The sequence below is a fragment of the Tachyglossus aculeatus genome, chromosome X1, assembly GCF_015852505.1.
Source record: "Tachyglossus aculeatus isolate mTacAcu1 chromosome X1, mTacAcu1.pri, whole genome shotgun sequence".
In the NCBI taxonomy this organism is placed as follows: domain Eukaryota; kingdom Metazoa; phylum Chordata; class Mammalia; order Monotremata; family Tachyglossidae; genus Tachyglossus; species Tachyglossus aculeatus.
The window spans coordinates 91,610,362-91,635,648 of record NC_052101.1 but is presented as its reverse complement, the minus strand read 5'-3'; the positions used below and the strand labels follow the sequence as shown (position 1 = coordinate 91,635,648).

The following is a 25,287-nucleotide window of genomic DNA, read 5'->3' as shown; positions in this document are numbered from 1 at the left end:
ACAAGTTTGCAACATATAGAGATGGTCCCTACCCAACAACGTTCTAAGTGCTGGGGTAGAAACAAGCTAATCAGGTTGGACACAGTCCCTGTCCCACATGGGGCTCACAGTCTTAATCCCCATTTTCCAAATGAGGGAACTGAAGAGAAGTGAAGTGGCTTACACAAGGTTATTCAGCAGACAAGTGGTGGAGCCAGGATTAGAACCCAGGTCCTTCTGACTCCCAGGCCTCTGCTCTAGCCATTAGGCAACACTGTTTCCACTCATACTGACTGAATTATGTGGCAAATTCAGTATGGGAGGTGGTGCAATATGATGACAGGTTGGTTTTGATGATGGATCGCATCCTAGAGCGGGCTTCCCAATCCACCCTGCTGAGTCCTTGTATCTCTGTCCTCTGAGGAAAAATAACCAGGAGTCTACTGTGACCCTATGGGAGAGATCCAACTGTGTGCTGAAAATCCCAGGGCTTAGATGCCTTGGAAAGATGAGTCATCTGTGTGGGGAGCCCTATCTCTGGTTCCAGGAAGTCTGGGTGGAACTCGAACTGCTCTGGCAGTGAAATGGGTGTGGACTGAGGGTTTCTGAGATCTGGTGGGTTTAAGACCCCAACCCATTTTTTTTTGGGGGGGTGGTATTTGAAATATAGATTTCAGCATACCCTGGTTTCTGTCCCACGTGCCTGAGTTCAGTCATCTATAATACTTTTAATTTATTCAGTGCTTTTATTTTTCCAAAGCATGTTCACATTCATGCTCTCATTTTGTTTTCCCAACAGCCCTGTGAGGTATGGCAAGGCAGGTATTATCCCCATATTCCAGATGAGGAAATGAAAACACACAGTGGTGTTATGTGCTTTATTCAAGGTCACATCACCGACTAGAGGCTGAACTGGGACTAGAACTCAGGTTTTCTGACTCCGGACCTAATAATAATAATAAAAGTGGTGTTTTTAAGCACTTACTATGTTCCAAGCACTGGGGTAGATACAAGATAATCAGGCTCAGAGTCTAGTGGGGAGTTTCTAAACTGTGAGCCCGTTGTTGGGTAGGAATTGTCTCTGTTGCCAAATTGTACTTTCCAAGCACTTAGTACAGTGCTCTGCACACAGTAAGTGCTCAATAAATACGATTGAATGAATGAGTGAGACTGGGCTTTGAACCCCCATACAGATGAGGAAACTGAGGCTCAGAGAAGTTAAGTGACTTTCCCAAGGTCACAGAGCAGGCACATGACAGAGCCAGGATTAGAACACAGGTCTTCTGATTCCCCAGGACCATATTCTTTCCACTAGACCATACTGCCCCCCTAGCTCTTTCAAAATGAATTGGAAATTATTGTAGTAACCTTGTATTTTGTTAAACACAGAAAGACCTGAAGGTATATATCACTGTTAGCTGAGGCAGCAGGGGCAATGGAGTAATTGCCCCATGGGATCTTGAAGTCATGATGAGCACTGTTACTTAGTGGTAAGAGCATGGCCTAGGAATTGGAGGACCTGGGTTCTAATCCCACCTCCACCATTTGCCTGCTGCATGACACTGGGCAAGTCAATTCACTTTTCTGTGCCTCAGTTTCCTCATCTGTATAATGGGGGTTCAAAGCCCGGTCTCACTCCCCACTAGACTTTAAGCCCTGTGGGGGACAGAGACTGTGCCTGATCTGATTAGCTTGTATCTACCCCAGTGCTTAGAACAGTGCTTGACACATAGTAAGGACCTAACAAATGCCATTATTATTATTTGTTTGACTCAGTTGTCTATACAACTATATTAGGGCAAAATGATATAGTTCTCCCTCCTACTTAAACTGCATGACCCATGTGGAACAAGGACTGTGTCCAACCTGATAATTTTGGCACATATTATACACTTAATAAATACTATTATTATTATTATTATTATTATTATTTCTAATACCTGAATTAACACCCTTCACCTTAAACTATGAGAGTATGACTTTTTTAATGGTATTTAAGCACATAGTATGTGCCAGGCACTGAACTAAGTACTTAGGTAAATACAAGGTTGGACACAGTCCCTGTCCCATTTGGGGCTCACAGTTTTAATCCCCATTTTACAGAAGAGGTAACTGAGGCACAAAGGAGTGAAGTGACTTGCCCAGAGTCACAGAGCAGATGAGTAGCAGAGCTGGAATTAGAACCCAGGTCCTCTGACTCCCAGGCCAGGGCTCTATGTTATTCAAGTGTTTCTTTCACTTGTTACTTTAAAAGCTCACTTTGCATAGACAGCAGAATCAAGTCAAGAACTTCAGGAACTACAGTGACCAACGGGCTACTGAAGTGCAAGGAATTTTCACATGTATCTGTGATGGGATCCAAGACAAATTAAGTAACCAAATTGTGAGTCACTGAGAGCAAGTCTGCAGGGAGCAGATGGAGGCAGAGTCACCTAACATTTCCTAGCATTGGGTGGGCTCTGAATGGGGATTCTTCTCCCTCTAATAAAGTGGGGATCACACTCCAAAAGGAAATTTGGATGCTGCCGGAGATAAGATTGAATGCAGCCCCAGGGGCCTCTTCCTCTTGCTTGCCCCCAAGTTGGGCTCTTGCCTACTGTTACTAGTACAGCTGCCCAAATTTCTTCTGCTTTCCCAGAATTCATTTTCTTTTGACATGTGCAATATCATGGGGTTGCTGGGGGGGGGGGGGGGGTAGGGCAGAGATGGGGAGAGGAGTGTTGAGAATTAATTATCAGTTTGTCATATTAAAATCACATGCTCAGTCATTAGTTTACCCACTGTAGTTAAGTAGCTTTCCCATTTGGGGATTTCCTAGTTTACTAAACAGCCAGGTGTTTTGCAAGGGAGAAACAGGAAGTTCATTTTAGTATGTGGCATAGACACACGTGTATGCACACACACTTTTGAAGCAGTCATGAGCTACCTTTTTTTTTCCCCCAGAAACTTGTGTCTGAGCTGATAAAGAGAGGTTTGTGGTCAGATTTCTAAGTTAATCATCTATTGGGAATGCCTGCCTTTTGAAAGATTGACATGTGATTCAGAAGCTCAAAAACAGAAAAAGGAAAGACTTGAATAGGATTTCAGGTCTACAGTACTAATTAATGAAGGCAAGGAAAAGGCTCTGATTAATTCACTGATATGGTCAGATGAGGACTAGTGACAAAAAGCAAGGGATAGCCACACATTTAGGGAATTGGGAGCCCCAGAGTCCCTAACAAATGCTTAACAAATGCCATCATTATTATTATTATTGTTACCTGAACTTCCGAAGAAGGAATTTGTCTGTCTGGGGTCATGATGCACCTAAGGACAGGTGAGTTATCAGGGATGGCTCATTTTTCCCCACTTTGTAAATGGCTGATCATCCTCAACAGTATTTAAGGAACATAACCATTTGCAAAGTCCCTTACTGGGTGCATGAAGGAGTTTATAGAAGGACAAAAAGACCTCTAGAGTGTAAGCTCGCTGTGGGCATTAATTGTCATATTTATTGAGCATGTACTGTGTGCAGAGCATTGTACTAAGCTCTTGGGAAAGTACAGTTCAACAATAAACAGTCACATTCTCTGCCCACAAGGTGCTTACAGTCTAGAGTGGGTGAGACAGGCATCAATACAAATAAATAAAATTACAGATATGTACATAGGTGTGGGAGGTTGCGGGAGGGCGTGGGGCAGAGGATGAACCCGGCGGGAGGCGGGGGTGGACCCCGGCAGCCTTCCAAGAGACGACTGCCAGCCTCCAGCCCCGTCTTGGGGGACCCCCACCAGCTCTTTGATGACACCAGCTCGGGCCAGGGCTTCCCGGCCCGCCCCCCGCCCCCAGGAGTGGGCTACGCCTCACCCCCGCAGGCCTTCCTCTCCGAGCCCATGTCCAACTTTGCCGTGGCCTACGGGAGCAGCCTGGCCAGCCAGGGCAAGGAGATCGTGGACAAGAATATCAACCGCTTCATCCCCGTCAGCAAGCTCAAGTACTACTTTGCTGTGGACACGGTGTATGTGGGGAAGAAGCTGGGCCTCCTGGTGTTTCCCTACATTCACCAGGACTGGGAGGTGCAGTATCAGCAGGATACACCAGTGGCTCCGCGCTTCGATATCAACGCCCCAGATCTCTACATCCCAGCCATGGCCTTCATCACCTACATCCATGTGGCAGGGTTAGCGCTGGGGACCCAGGACAGGTTTTCCCCGACGCCCTGGCCTGCAGGCCAGCTCGGCCCTGGCCTGGCTCATCGTCGAGGTCCTGGCGTCTTGCTTAGCCTCTACTTGGTCACGGTCAACACCGACCTCACCACCATCGACCTCGCCTTCTCGGGGTACAAATACATGGGGATGATCGGTGGCGTGGTGACCGGCCTGCTCTTCGGGAAAGTGGGCTACTACCTAGTCCTGAGCTGGTGCTGCGTGGCCATCTTTGTCTTCACGGTGAGGTAACTGAGGCCCAGAGAAGTGAAGTGACTTGCCCAAAGTCCCACAGCTGACAAGTGGCAGAGCCGGGATTCGAACCCATGACCTCTGACTCCAAAGCCCAGGCTCTTTCCACTGAGCCATGCTACTTCATATCAATATCATATTTTGTTTTGTTCTCTGTCTTTTTGTTCTCTGTCTCCCCCTTCTAGACTGTGAGCCCACTGTTGGGTAGGGGCCGTCTCTATATGTTGCCAACTTGTACTTCCCAAGTGCTTAGTACAGTGCTCTGCACACAGTAAGCGCTCAATAAATACGATTGAATGAATGAATGAGGCTGGGATGGGGGAAGAGCAAAGGGAGCAATTCAAGGTAACATTCAAGGTAGCAATTCAAGGGAGTGGGAGATGAGGAAAAGTGGGGTTTAGTCTGGGAAGGCCTCTTGGAGGAGGTGCACCTTCAATAAGGCTTTGAAGTGGGGGAGAGTAATTGATGGATTTGAGGGGGGAAGTGCATTCCAGGCAAAAGGCAGGATGTGGGCTAGGGGTCAGCGGCGAGACAAGCAAGATTGAGGCACCGTGAGGTTAGCACTAGAGGAGTGAAGTTTTTGGGCTGAGTTGTTGGAGAGAAGTGAGGTAGGAAGGGGCAAGGTGGTGGAGAGCTTTAACGCCAATGGTGAGGTGTTTTTGATGTGGAGGTGGCTGTGCAACCACTGGAGTTTTTTGAGGAGTGGGCTGATATGTCCTGAACGTTTTTGTAGAACAATAATATGGGCAGCAGAGTTAAGCATGGAATGGAGTGGGGAGAGACAGGAGGCTGGGAGGTCAGCAAGGAGGCTGATGCAGTAATCCAGGCAGGATAGGATGTGATTGTATTAACATGATAGCAGTTTGGATGGAGAGGAAAGAGCAGATTTTATTGATGTTGTGAAGGTGGGATCAATATAACTTAGTGATGGATTGAATATGTGGGTTGAATAAGAGAGAGGAGGTTATGGGCTTATGAGACAGGAAGGATAGTGGTGCCATCTACAGTAATGGGAAGGTCATGGGTAGGACAGGATTTGTGTAAGAAGATAAGGAGCTCTGGTTTGAACATGTTAGGTTTGAGATGATGGGAGGACATCCCTATTGAGAGCTCACCTCCTCCAAGAGGCCTTCCCAGGCTGAGCCCCCTTTTCCCTCTCCTCCTCCCCACCCTCCACCTCCTTCCCCTCCCCGCAGCACTTGTGTGTGTGTGTGTGTGTGTGTGTGTGTGTGTGTGTATATATATACACATATATATATGTACAGATTTATTACTCTATTTATTTTACTTGTACATATTTACTATTCTATTTATTTTGTTAATGTGCATATAGCTTTAATTCTATTTGTTTTGACAATTTTGACACCTGTCTACATGTTTTGTTTTGTGGTCTGTCTCCTCCTTCTAGACTGTGAGCTTGTTGTTGGGTAGGGACCGTCTCTATATGTTTCCGACTTCCCAAGCACTTAGTACAGTGCTCTGCACATAGTAAGCACTCAGTAAATACAACTGAATGAATGAATGAATCCAAGAGATATCTTGAAGGCAGGAGGAGATGAGAGAGATCAGGACAGGTAATGTAGATCTGGGTATCATTCTCCTCCCTTATTGACACCCATGCCCATCACCCCCGCCAGCTCTTCCGTACATTCAACTCCCTTCTCAGGCCCCCGGTTCCTCCCCCTCCTCCTTCCCTCACCCCCAACGATCTGGCCTCCTACTTCATTAACAAAATTAAATCCATCAGGTCCGACCTCCCCAAAGTCTCTTCCCCCCTTTCTCCAACCCCCCGGCTCTCAACACTCTCTGCTACTCTCCCATCCTTCCCAGCGGTATCCTCAGAGGAACTCTCCTCCCTCCTCTCAAGTGCTACTCCGGCCACCTGTGCTTCTGACCCCATTCCCTCTCATCTTATGAAATCTCTCGCTCCATCCCTTCTCCCCTCCTTAACTTCCATCTTCAACCGCTCACTCTCCACTGGTTCCTTCCCCTCTGCCTTCAAACATGCCCATGTCTCTCCCATCCTAAAAAAACCCTCTCTTGACCCCACCTCACCTTCTAGTTATCGTCCCATATCCCTCCTACCATTCCTTTCCAAACTCCTTGAATGAGTTGTCTACACGCGCTGCCTAGAATTCCTCAACAACAACTCTCTCCTCGACCCCCTCCAGTCTGGCTTCCGTCCCCTTCATTCCACGGAAACTGCCCTCTCAAAGGTCACCAGTGACCTCCTGCTTGCCAAATCCAACGGCTCATACTCTGTCCTAATCCTCCTCGACCTCTCAGCTGCCTTTGACACTGTGGACCACCCCCTTCTCCTCAACACGTTATCTGACCTTGGCTTCACAGACTCCGTCCTCTCCTGGTTCTCCTCTTATCTCTCCGGTCGTTCTTTCTCAGTCTCTTTTGCAGGCTCCTCCTCCCCCTCCCATCCTCTTACTGTGGGGGTTCCCCAAGGTTCAGTGCTTGGTCCCCTTCTGTTCTCAATCTACACTCACTCCCTTGGTGACCTCATTCGCTCCCACGGCTTCAACTATCATCTCTACGCTGATGACACCCAGATCTACATCTCTGCCCCTGCTCTCTCCCCCTCCCTCCAGGCTCGCATCTCCTCCTGCCTTCAGGACATCTCCATCTGGATGTCCGCCCGCCACCTAAAGCTCAACATGTCGAAGACTGAGCTCCTTGTCTTCCCTCCCAAACCTTGTCCTCTCCCTGACTTTCCCATCTCTGTTGACGGCACTACCATCCTTCCCGTCTCACAAGCCCGCAACCTTGGTGTCATCCTCGACTCCGCTCTCTCATTCACCCCTCACATCCAAGCCGTCACCAAAACCTGCGGGTCTCAGCTCCGCAACATTGCCAAGATCCGCCCTTTCCTCTCCATCCAAACCGCTACCCTGCTAATTCAAGCTCTCATCCTATCCCGTCTGGACTACTGCACTAGCCTTCTCTCTGATCTCCCATCCTCGTGTCTCTCTCCACTTCAATCCATACTTCATGCTGCTGCCCGGATTATCTTTGTCCAGAAACGCTCTGGACATATCACTCCCCTCCTCAAAAACCTCCAATGGCTACCGATCAATCTGTGCATCAAGCAGAAACTCCTCACCCTGGGCTTCAAGGCTCTCCATCACCTCGCCCCCTCCTACCTCACCTCCCTTCTCTCCTTCTACTGCCCAACCCGCACCCTCCGCTCCTCCACCACTAATCTCCTCACTGTACCTCGCTCTCGCCTGTCCCGCCATCGACCCCCGGCCCACGTCATCCCCCGGGCCTGGAATGCCCTCCCTCTGCCCATCCGCCAAGCTAGCTCTCTTCCTCCCTTCAAGGCCCTGCTGAGAGCTCACCTCCTCCAGGAGGCCTTCCCAGACTGAGCCCCTTCTTTCCTCTCCCCCTCGTCCCCCTCTCCATCCTCCCGTCTTACCTCCTTCCCTTCCCCACAGCACCTGTATATATGTATATATGGTTGTACATATTTATTACTCTATTTATCTATTTATTTATTTATTTTACTTGTACATTTCTATCCTACTTATTTTATTTTGTTGGTATGTTTGGTTCTGTTCTCTGTCTCCCCCTTTTAGACTGTGAGCCCACTGTTGGGTAGGGACTGTCTCTATGTGATGCCAATTTGTACTTCCCAAGCGCTTAGTACAGTGCTCTGCACATAGTAAGCGCTCAATAAATACGATTGATTGATTGATTGATAGAGGTGGTAGTTGAAACCATGGGAGCAAATGAGTTCTCCAAGGGTGGGGGTGTAGATGGAGAATAGAAGGGGACCCAGAACTGAACCTTGAGGGACCCCCACAGTTAGGGGTGGGAGACAGAGGAGGAGCCCGTGAAGGAGACTGAGAATGAATGTCCAGAGAGATAAGAAGGAACCAGGAAAGGACAGAGTCAATGAAGCCAAGGCTGGATAACATTTCCAGGAGAAGGGTGTGGTTTACAGTGTTAAAGGCAGCTGAGAGGTAGAGGAGGATTAGGATGGAGTAGAGGATGTTTGATTTGGCAAGAAGGAGATCATTGGTGACCTTTGAGAGGGCGGTTTCTGTGGAGTGATGGAAGCCAGATTGGAGGGGGTCAAGGAGAGAACTGAGGAAGAGGAATTTGAGGCAGTGGGTATAGACAACTCACTCAAGTAGTTTGGAGAGGAATGGTAGGAGGGAAATGGGGTGATAACTGGAGGGAGCCATGGGGTCAAGGGAGGAATTTTTTAGGACAGGGGAGACATGGGCATGTTTGAAAGCAGTGGGGAAGAAGCCATTGCAGAGCGAATGGTTGATGATGGCTGTTAGGGAGGGAAGGGGATCATACAAGAGTTTTGATAAGGTGTGAAGGAATGGGGTCAGATGCACAGGTGGAGGGGGCGGCTTTTGAGAGGAGGCAGGATATCTCCTCTAGAGATACTGCTGGGAATGATAGGAGATTTGAATGGGGAGGGACTGAGGATGGGCAGGGGTGATTTTAGGGATTTCACACCTAATGGTGTCAATTTTCTTAATAAAATAGATGTCCAGTTCATTGGAGGAGTTGGGGGGGGGGCAGGGGGCCTGAGGAAGGAGTTAAATGTCTGGAACAAGTGGTGAGGGCAATGGGCATGGGTGTCTAAGGGTAGAGAAATAGTTTTGCCAGGCAGAGGAGAGGGCAGAATTAAAGCCTGCAAGTATAAACTTGAAGTGGACAAAGTTGGTCTGATATTTAGATTTCTGCGACTCGAGCACCAGAGCGAAGGAGGCAGACTGTGCAGGTGATCTAGGGCTGTGGGTTGGTATGACAGCGATGAATGGATAGGGGAATGAGTGAGTTGTTCGCTAGAGAGGGTGGTGTTGAGAACATCTATTTAGTCATCAAAGGAGGGTAGTTTGGGTATGGAGGCCAAGTGGGGCATGATGAGTTGAGAAAATTGGATGGGGTCCAGAGATTAGAGGTCTCTGTGGGGGAGTAGTATAAATTTACAGGGAGGAGGTGTGTGCGTGAGGAGGTTGTGGTCAGATAGAAAGATTTCAGAGTTGGTGAGGGTAGAGGCTGTGCAGTGGTTAGAGATGAGATTGAGTGTGTGTCCAAGTTGGTGAGTGGGCAAGGTGGGGTGTAGCAGGATGTCATCTGAGTTGAGGAATGATAGAAGGTGGGCAGCAGAAAGGTCATCAGGAACATCTATGTGGATATTGAAGTCCTCAAAGATCATTGTGGGCATGTAGAAAGAGGAAAAGAATGTGAGAAAGGGATCAAAATGGTTAAACAAGTTAAAAAGTGGGACCTGGGGGTGGGCGGGTAGATGAAAGCTACTAGAATCTGGAGAGGGTGGTAGGGGCAGATGATATGGGCTTCAAAGGAAGGGAAAGAAAGGGATGGGGGAGAGGTGGAATAGTGCGAAAGTGGCATTGGGATGTGAGAAGGAAGCCTACACCTCCTCTTTTCCCAGTGAGTCTGGGGGAGTGGGAGTAGAAACAGCAGCAGGAGGGATCTTGTTGTCTGGGGAGAGCAAGGCCTCAGTGATGGCCAGGAGGAGTCACTTGCCTGTTTTGATGTCTGTTTCCCCTACTCTAGACTGTAAGCCCACTGTGGGCAAGGATTGTCTCTATTGCTGTATTGTACTTGCCAAGCACTTAGTACAGTGCTCTGCACACAGTAAGCGCTCAATAAATATGACTGAATGAATGACTGAGACAGGAACAGGTCAAGGATGAAGGGAGGCTTCCCCATGAGGGAGCGGGGATTCCACAGGCCACACTTGGCAGAATAATAATAATAATAATAATAATGGCATTTATTAAGTGCTTACTATGTGCAAAGCACTGGGGAGTTACAAGGCCATCAGGTTGTCCCACAGGGGGCTCACAGTCTTCATCCCCATTTTCCATATGAGAGAACTGAGGCCCAGTGAAGTGACTTGCCCAAAGTCACACAGCTGACAATTGGCAGAGCCTGGATTTGTACCCATGACCTCTGACTCCAAAGCCTGGGCTCTTTCCACTGAGCCATGCTGCTTCCCCAAGCACTTCCACAAGTGATTGGCAAAAGCTGTGGAGGGGGTAGTAGGGGAGGGGACAGCATGAGTGGTGGGGAGGGAATGTGTCTGTTATATTGATTTCCATAATCAGGGGCCAGTGGTTTCCTGCTAATGCTTGTCAATCAATCCATGGTATTCACTGAGCACTTACTGTGTGCAGAGCACTGTACTCAGTGCTTGGGAGAGTACAGTACAACAGAGTTGGTAAACATGCTCCCTGCCCACAACAAGCCTCCAGTCTAGAGGGGGAGCAGACATTAAAATAAATTACAGAAGTCTACAAAAGTGCTGTGGGACTGAGGGTGGGGTGAAAAGCAAGTGCTTAAGGGTGCAAATCCTAGAGCATAAGTGATGCAAAAGGGAGATGGAGTAGGGGAGATGAGAGCATAGCCAAGGAAAGCCTCTTGGAGGAGATGTGATTTTAATAGAGCATTGAAAATGGGAGAGAGTGGTGGTCAATCAGTCAATGCTATTTATTGAGCACTTCCTGTGTTCAGAGCTCTGTACTAAGCACGTGGCGTAATATAGTACAACACTGTCGGATATGAGGAGGAAGGGAGTTCTAGGCCAGAGGGAAGATGTGGGCAAGGGGTCAGCCATGAGACAAACAAGGTCAAGGTACAGTGAGTAGGTTGGAGATACAGGAGTGAAATGTGCTGGCTGGGCTGTAGTAGGAGATCAGTGAGGTAAGATAGGAGGGGCAAGCCGATTGAGTGCTTTAAAGCCTCTGGTTTATGTTTGATGTGGAGGTGGATGGGCGACCGCTGGAGATTCTTGAGCAATGGGGGAACGTGGCCTAAATAGTTTTTTGGGAAGGAAGGGCTAGAGTGAAGTATGGGCTGGAGTGGAGAGACAAGGAGGCAGGGATATCAGGTAGGAGGTTGATGCAGTAGTAGAGGCAGGATAGGATAAGTGCTTGGATCAGTGTATTAGCCTTTTGGATGGAGAGGAAAGGGTGGATTTCTAGTGATGACGTGAGAAGCAGAAGTGGCTTTTGCGATTTAATGTTGTTTTCCTGGGTTTGGTTTTGGGTGGCACAGGTCACATATAGTTTCCGTGTGTGTCTCGTCTCTGGAATTCTTTAATTGAACTTTCAGTGAACTTGAAGGGAGCCTTCTAGGGCTGGGCTATAATTATCATCAGTGACTTAGCTGTGAATGGTAAGCACGTGCAACTTTGCCCTTTGGGAATGTGAGGCTGTTCTCTGTGTGGGAACAGACATAGGATAAGGAACAGTGGTAAGGAGATTTGCTTCCAGAGAACCAGATTTATGACATATGTAAGGGTTTCTCAAATAGACAGTGACACTTTATAGGCAATAGGAACTACAGCCACTGAATGAGAAGGCTAAAAGTAATATAGTAGCCCTTCCTCCAGCCTGCTACTTCAAAAAGAAAAACAAAAACCCCCAATATGGATTGGCTTAGGTGCGGCCTTTGGAGGAATTCTTTCTGAATATTATTGAATCAGGAACCTTAAGGTAATTGCTCTTAGTGTTGTGATAGCAGCAGCTAAACTGGAGGTACTGAGTCAGAGTGAAGTGCACAGACACAGCTATTTATCTTCATTTCCTTCACCCATGGGTGACATGGACTGGCATTTCTTTTTTTGTTAGTGGTCAGTTTGCAGGTGTGGACGTGTGTACGCTATAGCATAGCATAGTGGAGAGAGCCCAGGATTAGGAGTCAGGAGATCTGGGATTTAATTCTGCCTCTGGAACTTGCCTGCTGTGTGATGAGCAGGTTACTGAACTTCTCTGTGCCTCAGTTTTATCCTCTGTAAAATGAGGATTCAATACATACTCTTCCTCCCCCTCAGATTGCAAGCCCCATGCGAGACTGTGAGCCCATTGTTGGGTAGGGACCTTGAGTGAGATGTTGCTGATTTGTACTTCCCAAGGGCTTAGTACAGTGTTCTGCATACAGTAAGCGCTCAATAAATACTATTGAATGAATGAGACCGTGCCCAATCTAGTTATCTTATATCTACTCTAGCACTTAGAACATAGTAAGCACTTCAGATACCACAATTATTATTAGATGTGGGTGAAGGGGCTCTGTGAACCAATAAATATCACTTTCAGGTAGATTTACCTGTTCAGTTTGATAGCCCTGACCAGCTGACCCTACCTTCTGCTCTGTTGTCTTTCTCTTTTCTTTATGGTATTTGCTAAGCGCTTACTTTGTGCCAGGCACTGTACTAAGAGCTGGGGTACATACAAACTAATCAGGTTGGACACAGTCCACATTCCACTTGGGGCTGGCAGTCTTAATTCCCATCTTACAGAGGAGGTAACCGAGGCACAGAGAAGTTAAGTGACTTGCCCAAGGTCATACAGCAGCAGACAAGTGTCAGAGCCAGGATTAGAACTCAGGTCTTTCTGACTTCCGGGCCCATGCTCTAGCCACTAGGCTACGCTGCTTCTTTTTCCAGGACTCCTGTTTTCCTAGTCCACCTTTGCTATTGAAAGGTTTGGGACTTCCCAGTTTTGAACCTCAGTTTCCCTAGGTGTAAAGCCGGGATGCATTGTTTTGGATGAAAGACACTACATGAAAACTACAAAAATTCCAACCCAAAATGTCCTTTATTATCAGAATCCTCTTTTTTTTCCCCTCACGAAAGGGCACTCATCATTATAGTCCCATAAACAAGCCCCTCTTCAGCTTACAGTATTGTCTGATGTTTCCTCAGATCCTCAGGCCTGGTTATCTGATTACAGCTCCATGTTGGTTGATGTAATCTAAGGTGGTCAGTCTATTTTTACTTTCTCCCTCATGCTGCAGATAAATGGGGTTGGCATTGCTTTATAGAGGCTGTTTTGGTTTTTTTTTGTACCCACACAAAACACAGCTATTTATAGCTTGCAATCTGTTGTGGGGTTGATTTTTGTACCCAAAATATTTGTGTCTCTTCTTCTTCCCTACCCCCAATCCTACCAAAATGTCTGTTGACACTATGAAAAATACCTGTATTTTTAAAAAAATTTTAATCTTGCTTTCAACATTTCAAGCAAGAGAATGTTGTCGTGGCAAAGAGGTTGCTTTACCAGAGTTAAAGGTGAAGTGAGACAGTGGGAGAGGAAGGATTTGGTTGTTTTCTGGGAGCAAGAGGGAGAGCATGTTGCATGTGGTTCCTATGATCTTGGGGTCAAGAGAACTCCAAACTGAGCCTTATGAGTGGAAACTTGTTATGAACTGTAATTTGGTGTTAAACATGATTTTTTGGTCATTGTTTCGCTTTTTTTCTTTGGCCGAAAACAGAAAACATAGTCATCTGTTACTCAGCATTATTTAATACTTAGAAATCAGTAAAACGAAGATAGATCTGATGTGAAAATAAACTTGCCTTCTATCTCACCACTGATCCCTTGCCCACATACTGCCTTTGGCCTGCAATTTATGCAGAGCAGGGTACTAAGCACTTGGGAGAGTACAATATAACAATAAACAGTCACATTCCCTGCCTCCAACCAGTTGACAGTCTAGAGGGGGAGACAAACATTAATATAAATAAATTACAGAAATGTACATAAGTGTCTGGGGCGGGGCTGGGCTGGGGGTGGGGGGCAGAATGAATAAAGGGAGCAAGTGAGGGCGACACAGGAGGGAGAGGGAGAAGAGAAAAGGAGGGCTTAATCAGGGAAGGCCTCTTGGAGGAAATGCACTTTTAATAAGGCTCTGAAGGGGGAGAGAGTAATTGTCTGTCGGATATGAGGGAGGTTGGTCCAGGCCAGCAAGAGGTCCGTGGTGAGATAGATGAGATAGAGGTACAGTGAGAAGGTTAGCATTAGAGGAGCAAAGTGTGTGGGCTGGGTTATAGTAGGAGAGTAGTGAGGGGAGGTAGGATGGGGCAAGGTAATTGAGTGCTTTAAAGCCAATAGTGAGGAGTTTCTGTTGATGTGGAGACAGATGAGCAACGATTGGAGTTTCTTGAGGAGCGAGGAAACATGGCCTGAACGTTTTTGTAGAAAAATGATTCGGGCAGCAGAGTAAAATATGGACCGGAGTGGGGAGAGACAGGATTCAAGGAGGTCAGCAAGGAGGCTGATACAGTAATCGAGTCAGGATAGGATAAGTGATTGGATTAATGTGGTAGCAGTTTGGAGAGGAAAGGGTGGAATTTTAGATCACCTATGCACTTAGATCTGTACCCTTTAAACACTTGATTAGTCACCTTACCTTCAGCCTCACAGAACCTATGCACATATCCATAATTTATTTTAATGTCTGTTTTGACCTCCAGACTGTAAGCTCCTGAGGGGCAGGTAACATATCTACCAACTATGTTGTACCCTCCCAAGTGCATGGTACAGTGTTTTGCACCTAGTAAGTGTTCAATAAATATGACATTGAAAACGCTCAGTAAATACCACTGATTGATTCAAATGTAGAGTGAATACACCAGACCAAAGGAATTCATATGGGCCGGCCCAGTGCATTAAATTGAGGGATTTTATTTATTTATTTGGACCGAGGTTTGGAATCGCTCTGTCTGTTGTGGGGAAACATTTGTAAAAAAAAAAAAAAAAAAAAAAAAAAAAGATGCCCAAACCCCAGCGTACCCACTAAGGAGCACAGTAACTGTTTGTGGTGAATCTCTGGAGCTGAGTAAGACCTACACTGCCCTCTAGTGTTAGCAAAAGGATTTTCGGATGTTGAATTCTCACTTCAGGAGTCTCAAATTCCACATATATAGCCTAAAAGTGCGAATCAGATTCCTAATAATACTGTACCTGCATGTAATGCCACATTGACATCAATTTTCTCTGCACCTTCAAGGATAATGTGGGAGCAGAGATCAATCCTAATCTTAAGAACCAGCTCCATTTGGAAGAACACAGCAATAGCAGGGCAGAGGGCAAGCTTCCGTGTACACAGCTAGAGAAGGAAGGCTGCTTCTTAGCCCTCCCTCAAGAAAATCTTAATTCCTTCTACTCTGATGCCCTCAAGAGACCAGAGAAAGCCCCATGTGTTTTGTTGGGGGTTTTTTTGTCCCACTAGATCAATCAATCATATTTATTGAGTGCTTACTGGGTGCAGAGAAATGTACTAAGAGCTTGGGAGAGTACAATATAACAGACCCATTCCCTGCCCACAATGAGCTTAAATCTAGAGGGGAAGACAGACAGTAGTATAATAAATAAAATTACAGGTATGAACATAAATGCGGTGGAGCTGGGAGGGAGGATGAATAAGCGAGCAAGTCAGGGCAATGCAGAGGGAGTGGAAGTACAGGAGAAGAGGGTTTAGTCATGGAAGGCCTCTAGGAGGAGATGTGCCTTCAATAAGGTTTTGGGGAGGCTAATTGTTTGTTGGATATGAAGAGGGAGGGTGTTTCAGGCCAGAGGCAGGAGGTGGGTGAAAGGTTGGTGATGAGATAGACAAAATCTAGGTACAGTGAGTAGGTTGGCATTAGAGGAGCGAAGTATGCGGGCCAGGTTGTAGTAGGAGAGTGGTGAGGTAGGTGAGGGCAAGGTGATAGAGTGCTTTAAAGCATGTGGTAAGGCTGGGAGGTCAGCAAGAAGGCTGATACAATATTCAAGGCAGGATAGGATAAGTGCTTGGATTAATGTGGTAGCAGTTTTGATGGAGAGGAAAAGATAGATTTTAGCAATATTGTGGAGGCTGAACCAATGGGATTTAGTGATAGATTGAATATGTGGGTTGAATGAGAGAGGCGACAGGATAATGCCAAGGTTATGGGCTTGTGAGGCAGGAAGGGTGGTGGTGCTCTCTACAGTGATGGGAAACTAAGAGGAAGGATGGAGTTTGGGTAGGGAGATAAGGAATTTTGTTTTTGACATGCTAGGTTTGAGGTGATGGCAGGATATCCAAGTAGAGATGTCTTGAAGGCAGGAGGAAATGCGGGACTGCAGAGAGGGAGAGAGATCAGGGCTGTGGATCTGGCAATCATTGCACAGAGGTAGTAGTTGAAGCCATGTGAGTGAATGAGTTCTCCAAGGGAGTGGGTGTAGATGGAGAATAGAAGGGGTCCCAGAACTGAGCCTAGTGGGACACCAAAAGTTAGGGAGTGGGAAGCAGGGGAGAAGCCTGAGATCTTTAATGTTTAAAGGAGTTTGGGTTTGTTGTGGCAAAAATTGAATAGACTCATGAGAAGCAGTGTGGCTTAGTGGGTAGAGCATGGGCCTAGGAGTCAGAAGGACCTGGGTTCTAATCCTGGCTCTGCCACTTGTCTGCTGTGTGACTTTGGGCATGTCACTTAACTGATCTGTGCCTGTTACCTCATCTGTAAAATGGGGATTCAGATTATGAGCCCTAGGAGGAACAGAGATTGTGTCCAACCTCACTGGTGTGTATCTACCCCAGTGCTTAGGACAGTACCTGGTACATGGTAAGGACTTAACAAATACCATTTAAAAAAAAATCATGATTCTTGAAAGGCTAACCACCCCTCCCTCAGGCTGTAGATAGGACCCTACCTACTAAATCATCTGGTTTGATGGGTATCTAGCCTTTTTGCACAGGCTTCCAGGAAAGGAGATTACAAGATTGCTATGATCTGTGATAAAGGGGATTAGCAGAAAAGTCAGTTTACTGTTGGCCATTTATGCTGTCTGTTCACTTTCTTGCTGAACCATTGAGTTGGGTTATGAAGATTGGTTTCACTTATTCGTAAGCAGTTTGACTTGTTGTCCTCAAGGATCAGCCTACTGCTGATTAATTTGGCCTGGAAATTCTACAAGAGAATGCTGGTATTATTAATAATAATAATAATAGTAATAATAATAATAATGGCATTTATTAAGCGCTTACTATGTGCAAAGCACTGTTCTAAGCGCTGGGGAGGTTACAAAGTGATCAGGTTGTCCCACGGGGGGCTCACAGTCTTAATCCCCATTTTACAGATGAGGTAGCTGAGGCCCAGAGAAGTTAAGTGACTTGCCCAAAGTCACACAGCTGACAATTGGTGGAGCCGGGCTTTGAACCTATGACCTCTGACTCCAAAGTCCGTGCTCTTTCCACTAAGCCACGCTGCTTCTCGTGGCGTATTTTAGATATTCATTCATTCATTCATTCAATCGTATTTATTGAGCGCTTACTGTGTGCAGAGCACTGCATTAAGCGCTTGGAAAGTACAGTTCGGCAACATATAGAGAAAGTCCCTACCCAACAATGGGCTCGCAGTTTAGAAGGGCGAGACAGACAGCAGAACAAGTAGATCATGGTGGTATTTAAGTGCTCACTCTGTGCTGAGCACTGTTCTAAGCACTAGGGTAGATACAAGGTAATTGGGTTGTCCCACGTGGGGCTCACAGCCTCAATCCCCATTTTACAGATGAGGTAACTGAGGCACAGAGAAGTTAAGTGACTTGCCCAAAGTCACAAAGCTGACAGGTGGCAGAGGGGAGATTAGAACCCACGACCTCTGACTCCCAAGCCTGTGCTCTTTCCACTAAGCCACGATAAATAGTTTATTAAAGGCTTATACTAGTTTGTACTGGGCCTAGATTGGGAACAAAGCTTACTCACTGGTGACCCTACATGACAAAAAAAGTTAAACTGTGGAATGCACATCTGTGCCCCTTGTTTTTGATGCTACTTACTGACAGTTTGTTAAATCTTTTCAGAGGAGTAAATAAGAAGAGTAGGAAACTGTCTGTCTCCCCAACTAGAGTGTAAGCTCCATGAGGACAAGGATCATGTCTTCTGTTAGATTCTAATAAACTTTTAGTACAGTGCTCTGCACACAGGTGCTCAGTAAATACTATTATTGATTGATAGAGTGGTTATTGTAAAGAATAACAGAAGACATGGTTAATTATTTTCAGACCCTATGGCTATCACAAACCAGCCTGACTGACAGAACCCTGCTCTCCTTATAATGAGAGAACTCTGTTTATGTTACCCTTTTGAAGTTCTGGGAACAGTGACACCCTCTCCACCCCCACTAACAAGTTAACTATTTTTTTCCTTTTATCTTTGCATTTTAGGATTTTATCTTTAATGTAAATCTTTGGATAGCTAGATCTGTTGTTGTGCCAGAAGATCTGGATATTTGGTTACACACTGTAAAAGTATTTGAATGATTTAGTCAGAAGAAGCTGTTTTAGAAGCAGCTATTGCCTTGACTTCCTTATAGTAGGCTGAAGTCATTGACCAGCACACTAAGGTTTGGAGAAAGAGGCTAGGGGAAAATCTTCTGGTTGAAAAGTGAAATGAAAGGGTTCAAGGTGTAGTGGAAAAGACCGAAAAGAGAGGGCTAAGGGCTCAGAGGCAAACACCATGGCATCTGTATGTTTGATAGGGTATCCAGCATGTGGAAGGTGTCAACCCGTTGTTGGATAGGGACCATCTCTATATTAGTTGCTGATTTGTATTTCCCAAGTGCTTAGTGCAGTGCTCTGTACACAGTAAGTGCTCAATAAATACAACTGAGGACCATCTCTATATGTTGCCAACTTGTACTTCCCAAGCGCTTAGTACAGTGCTCTGCACACAGTAAGCGCTCAGTAAATACGATTGAATGAATGAATGAATCGGAGGAGGTGCAAAGGAATAAGCAATAATAGTGATTATTTATTAAATGCTCAGTGTGCCAAAGCATTGTGCTAGGGGCTGGGTTAGAGGGAGGTAGAGGAGGTATCTTTTCCTCATGAGGAAACTGAGGCATAGAAAGGTTATGACTTTCCCAAGATCACCAAGCAAGCCAGTGACAAAGCTGGGGCTAGAGTGGCAGTCGCCTAACTCCCCTTCCCATACCATTTCCCCATGATAGCTGCCACCTGACCAAGCAGAGCCCTTCCCTTTGAAATAATAATAATAATAATTAATAATTGTGGAATATAAGTGCTTACTATGTGCTAAGCACTGTACTTAGCACTGAATGTAGATGCAAGATAGTCAAGTCAGATATGGCTCCTGTCCCACATGGAGTTCATAGCCTAAGTAGGAGGGAGAATTCCCATTTTGCAGATGAGGGGACTGAGGCACAGAGAAGTTGTCACACAGCAGGTTAGTGGCAGAGCTGGGATTAGAACCCAGGTCTTCTCACTCCCAAGCCTCTTTCCATTAGACCACCCTGCTTCTCGTGGTGAATATTTTGAGGAGACCAGTGGTCATGTGATTTTTAAAATTTTCATGCAAAACAGATTTTGGAATCTTCAGGGAGGCATATAAGAAGTTCTTTCCTGTCTGAAAAGACTGGTACTTCACATCAATGACACATCAAGATAGTTTCAACTCACTATCTGAGTGACACTTTCTTTTCTTTTAACCGATTTTTCTGTCTGGTCCAGTGTTCTTGGTCAAATGATGACTTGAAAGCATGATAATCACCCTTCTTGACATCTATCTCCTATGTTAATAACCCATTATGGACCTCTCAGCTGTTAATATGGGGAAAACCCCTCTTGAATATACCGATATCTGTGGTTTACACAACTTCCTGCTTCCCACCTGTTGTGTCTCCCTTTGTCTCCAACCTACTACTTTCAAGTGTTAGTGGCTGTGCTCCCTCAACCAGTCGGTGTGAGATTTTGCGAATAACATTTGCTTGTTTGGCCTGCTTCACACCCTTGTTGTTTTTTTAAAAAATGTTAGTCAAGTACTAGTCCTATCTACCGAGGCTCACTGCATGTGGAGCACTGTAGTAATACCTGGGAAAGCTCCTCATGGATTAGTTTGAAGTCACTGAAGTCATAGCTGCAGCCATGAGTAGATCCATCTCCCTCTCTTTTCCCTCTTCCTCTCCCTTCTCCCCCAGCCCAAGACCTGAGTCATTTCTAGTAATAGATTAATCCTCCCCTGCTTAATTCTGCCCTCTCCTCTGCCCACAATATTTTTTCATTCTAAATGGCTCCCTTGCCCATCATCCCCCGCCAGCTGTTTCTGACCTTGAATGCCCTCCCAAACCTCTTGTCCCCCATCTCTTTCCCTTAATGACTTGGCCACATGCTTTACTGAGAAAATTGGAACCATCAGGCACCTGATCCCCCTAAAATCTCCCCTGCTCCTCTCCAGCCCCTCCCTCCTCTTGTGTCCTCCTGGACTCCTCCAATATCCCCAGCAGTATCTCAAGAAGAGAGCTCTCGCCCCCTTTCAAAATCTACCTCCTCCAACTGGATCTCCAACCCCATCCCTTCACACCTTATCAGAACACTCGCCCCCCCCTTCTTCCCTCCTTCCTTGCCATCTTTAACCATTCACTTTCCAATGACTTTTCCCCACTACTTCCAAACACGCCCATGTCTCCCCATCCAAAAAAAAAACTCCCTTGATCCCACATTCCCTCCAGTTATCACCCCTTTCCCTCCTACTATCCCTTTCCAAATTCCTTGAAAGAATTGTCTACACTTGCTGTCCCCACTTTTTCTCCTCTAATTATCTCCTTGATCCCCTCCAATCTGGTTTCTGTCCTCTTCACTCCACAGAAACTGCTTCTCTAAGGTCACCAGTGACCTTCTGTTTGTCAAATCCGACAGCCTCTATTCCTTCCTAATCCTCTCAGACCTCTCAGCTCCTCCTTCTCCTACTCAGTGGCTTTTGCAGGCTTCTCCTCTGCCTCCCACCATCTAACTGTGGAAGGTCCTCAAGGCTCAGTCCTTGGTCCCCTTCTATTCTACACCCACTCCCTTGGAGAACTCATTTAATCCCGGCTCTGCCACTTATCAGCTGTGTGATTTTGAACAAGTCACTTAACTTCTCTGTGCCTCAGTAACTTCATCTGTAAAATGGGTATTGACTGTGAGCCCCACGTGAGACAACCTGATTACCTTGTATTTACCCCAGCGCTTAGAACAGTGCTTTGCACATAGCGCTTAACAAATACCATTATTATTATTATTATTTGCTCCCAGAGCTTCAACTGTCATTTTTATGTGGATGATTCCCAAGTTTACTTCTCCAGCTTTGACCTCTCTCCTCTGCAGTCTCTCACTTCCTCCTGCCTTCTCTTACTTCTTCCTGCCTTCAGGACTTTTCTACCTGGATGTCCCGCTGATGCCTCAAACTAAATAATAATAATTATAATAATTATGGTATTTAAGCGCTTACTATGTGCCAAGCACTGTTCTAAGCACTGGGGTAAATACAAGGTAATCAGGTTGTCCCATGTGGGGCTCACAGTCTTAATCCCTATTTTACAGATGAGGTAACTGAGGCACAGAAAAGTTAAGTGGCTTGCCCAAGGTCACACAGCAGACAAGTGGTGGAGCAGGGATTAGAACCCACGTCCACTGATTCCCAAGCCCGTATTCTTCCCACTAGGCCATGCAGAACGTCTCATCTTCCCAACCAAATGCTGTCCTCCCCATCACTGTAGGCAATATGACTATCCTTCCTATCTCAAAAGCCCATAATGGCTTTATCCTTGACTCATCTCTCATACAACCTATCTATTCAGTCTGTCACCAAATCCTGTCAATTCTAGCTTCACAACATTGCTAATAATCCCATGCTCTAGTCTGTAAACCCATTGTGGATAGGGAGTGTGTCTCCTTATTGCTGTATTGTACTTTCCAAGTGCTTAGTACCGTGCTCCGTGCTCAATAAATATGATTAAATGAATGAATAAAATCAGCACTTTCCTCTCCATCCAGACTGCTACTAAGCTGATTCAAGCACTTATCCTATTCCACTTTGACTACTGCATCAGGCTCCTCACTGACCTCCTTGCTTCCTGTCTCTCCACTCCAGTCCATACTTCACTCTGCTGCCTGGACCATTTTTCTAAAAATAATAATAATAATAAAAAAAATTCAGTCCATGTTTTCCCCACTCCTCAAGACCCTCCAGTGGTTGGCCCCCTTACCATTGGGTTTAAAGCACTCCATCAGCTTGCCCCCTCCTACTGTACCTCACCAAGCTCCTGCTACAGCCCAGCCCGCACATTTCGCTCCTCTAGTACCAGCTTGCTCACTGTACCTCGGTCTCATCTGTCTCACCACCAACCTCTTTCCCATGGCCTTCCTCTTTCCTGGAACTTCTTCCCCCTCCATATACACCAGGCCATTATTAAGGTCATATCTCCTCCAAGAGGCCTATCTCGACTAAGTCCTCTTTTTCCTGACTCCCTGTCCCTTCCACATTGCCTATGCACTTGGATCTGGACTCTTTGAGCACTTGATATTCACCCGCCTTCAGCTCCACAGCACTTGTTCATCTCTGTAATTCATTTATTGATATCAATTTCTGTCTTCCCCACTAGACTGTAAGCTCGTTGTGGGCAGGGAACTTCTACCAATTGTTATATCGTACTCTCCCAAGCACTTAGTACAGTGTTCTACATAGAGTAAGCGCTCAATCAATACTGATGATTGATTCTAGACTTGGGCTTAATTCCAATCAGTTTTGGACTTGACCCAGGCTCGCTTCGGCCCTGCCAAGGCTGGGTTGGGAATGTGTGAGATTTAGGGCTTGAATAGTAGAGTTCTTTGACTATGTAATGCAAAAGAAAACCTGGTATTGTCTGATAAATCACTTGGTCCTTGGCTAATCCAATATAGTGTTAGAAGAAAGAACTCCTTTAAAAGTAGAAGGGATTGCAATTCCCACCAAGTTAGAGCAGGTACAAAGTAGTTGGGAGTTATTTTTCTTGAGCAACAACGATGTAATTGTCCCTTGAGGATGTAAAAGGGCAGAGGGTGTATCCAAGGCACCAGGCGTGGGGATCCCTAATGCTGGGAGTGCCACAGCTCAACCGGGTAGCAATATACTGAAAGGCACATGTGCAGCATTCAGCTGCACATGTGCTGCATTAAAGGAGCATGTGGGTGGGTAGGACATAGCACAAAATATCTTTCACACCCTCCTTGCCTGGTATTGAGCAAGATGTGTAATCTGCCTGTTTCACAGGTGCTGAAATCCCTTGGGACTTTCCTGATGGAATCCGTGAAGAATGCTAACCTACAAATCTCCAGTATCTGAGTCCTGTCGGTGGAGGAATGCCCCCAATTTTTGCAAAACTTTTGGGGAGTCTCTTATGTTTCTGAAGTTCAGTACTATTGTGATGAGAAGCAGTGTGCCCTAATGGAAAGAGCACGGGCATGGGAGTCAGAGGACCTGGGTTCTAATCCCCGCTCCACCACTTCCCTTCTTTGTGACTTTGGGCGTCACCCACCTTCTCTGTGCCTCAGTTCCCACATCTGCAAAATGGGAATTTGATACCTGTCCTCTACTTAGGCTGTGAGCCCCATGTAAGATAGGGGGTATGTCCAACCTGATTATTTTATCTACCTCAGTAATTAGTGGTGCTTACACATAGTAACTTCTTAACAAATATCACAATTATAATTATTATTTAAGGTCAGAAGGTATATTTAAAATGGTGTCATTTAAAGTTTTGTCTCCAATGGGTTACCATCCAAAAAAGTAATTTAGCCATTTCAACCAAAAAATATGAAGACAGTTTGTGAGTAACATTCATGTAGAATGAGAATTTCTGCTGTCAGTGAAAGTGTAGAGAAATCTACTACAAAAAAAGTCCTTAAATCCTTGGACCTGCTAAAGTAACAGCCTGTACTTTTTTCTTATTTTTTACTCATCTTTTGAAATAACTATTTGCAAGCTGTTCAATAAGAAATGCAAATAAGGAATTAAAATATTTGAGAACCATAAATCAAGAAAAAAGGCCATGTTCTATTTTTGAGGACTGAGGGGCAGGGTAGACTAGGAAGACTGCAGTGGAAAGGAAAAACAATTGGGCACTAATTTTTGTCTTTGGCTAAAATAAAAGATGTTAATACAAGAATGGATGGCTTTAAGAAATCTCGGTTTTTGGTAAAAATGAGAGGCTCAAATTGTTAATGTAATCCTTGTTTTTGCAAAAATCACATTAAATGTAAAATAATCTTCCATAAATTCTGGGAGATATATATATATTTTATATATATATATATATATATTTTACATTTTGATCGCTCTTTCAAAATAGAGACTGGGGCTCATTTGTAGGAGTAGGTATAGTAAATATTTTGGCGCTTGATAATTCCCCTGTGTCTTTTCTGTGCAGTGCTCAATTGGAGACAAGAGAGCAATTCTCCTCCCTGGAGAGTTCTGCAGCTTAACAGTATAATCACTAATTTGTTGAGACAGCAGAAGCACTGCTAGCCCCCAAACTGGCAATGCAACTGCAGTTCTTAAACAGGTGTAATCACTGAGAACTGTTTAGGAGGGGGTGTTCTAAGAGCTATTAAAGACTGAAATTTATCTGTGGAATGGCTGTCATCATTTTATGAGTAGTCAACCAAACTGATCTTTTCACTTAAATTTAGTGGTATGGTGCTGAAATGTATCTTAATTCACTCCCCCTCATAATAATAATAATAATTAATAAATAATAATAATAGCAATATTATTAATTGTGGCATTTGTTAAGCACTTATTTGCTAAGCACGGTACCAAGTGCTGGGTTAGATACAAAATAATCAGGTTGGACATAGGCCCTGTTCCACACTGGGCTAACAGCCTATTGAGATGGATACTACCATTGAACTTTTGAAAGAAAAACACTTTCAAAATGCAAAGTGTGGTTGGCGTTGTACTATTATGCTCATGCACGGCATGTGTGCCCAGTTTTCCAGCTAATGAAAGGAGGTTTGTCTTGGTTACCAGTACTTTTAGTCACAGTTTAGCATAGTAGGGCTAGAAAAGGCTAGGTTGGGCTGCTGGAGACAAGACTGTTCTGTGTGGGATCAGTTTTTCCCACTTATGTGTGTCTCTCAATTGGCTCATTGCCATGCAAGAACGATAGCTCCCCTCTGTCTGAATTTGGGGATCTGCCCAGATGCGCCACTGGGGTAACTGTGCTGAAGACACAAAGGGAACCTTATTTGTAGTAGGGTTGGAGGTGTGGCAGGGGAGGGTGGGTCTCACCACGAAATGTGGGGTCTTATCCAAT

At 45.5% G+C, this 25,287-nt stretch overlaps 1 protein-coding gene and 1 pseudogene across 1 annotated transcript in view; both read left to right on the top strand.

Moving 5' to 3' along the window:
- PFKFB4 (6-phosphofructo-2-kinase/fructose-2,6-biphosphatase 4) overlaps positions 1–25,287 on the top strand; it is a 142,461-nt gene that overhangs the window by 24,031 nt on the left and 93,143 nt on the right. The gene's annotated exons all lie outside the window — the stretch shown is intronic.
- Positions 3,663–13,486, top strand: LOC119950422 (annotated as a pseudogene).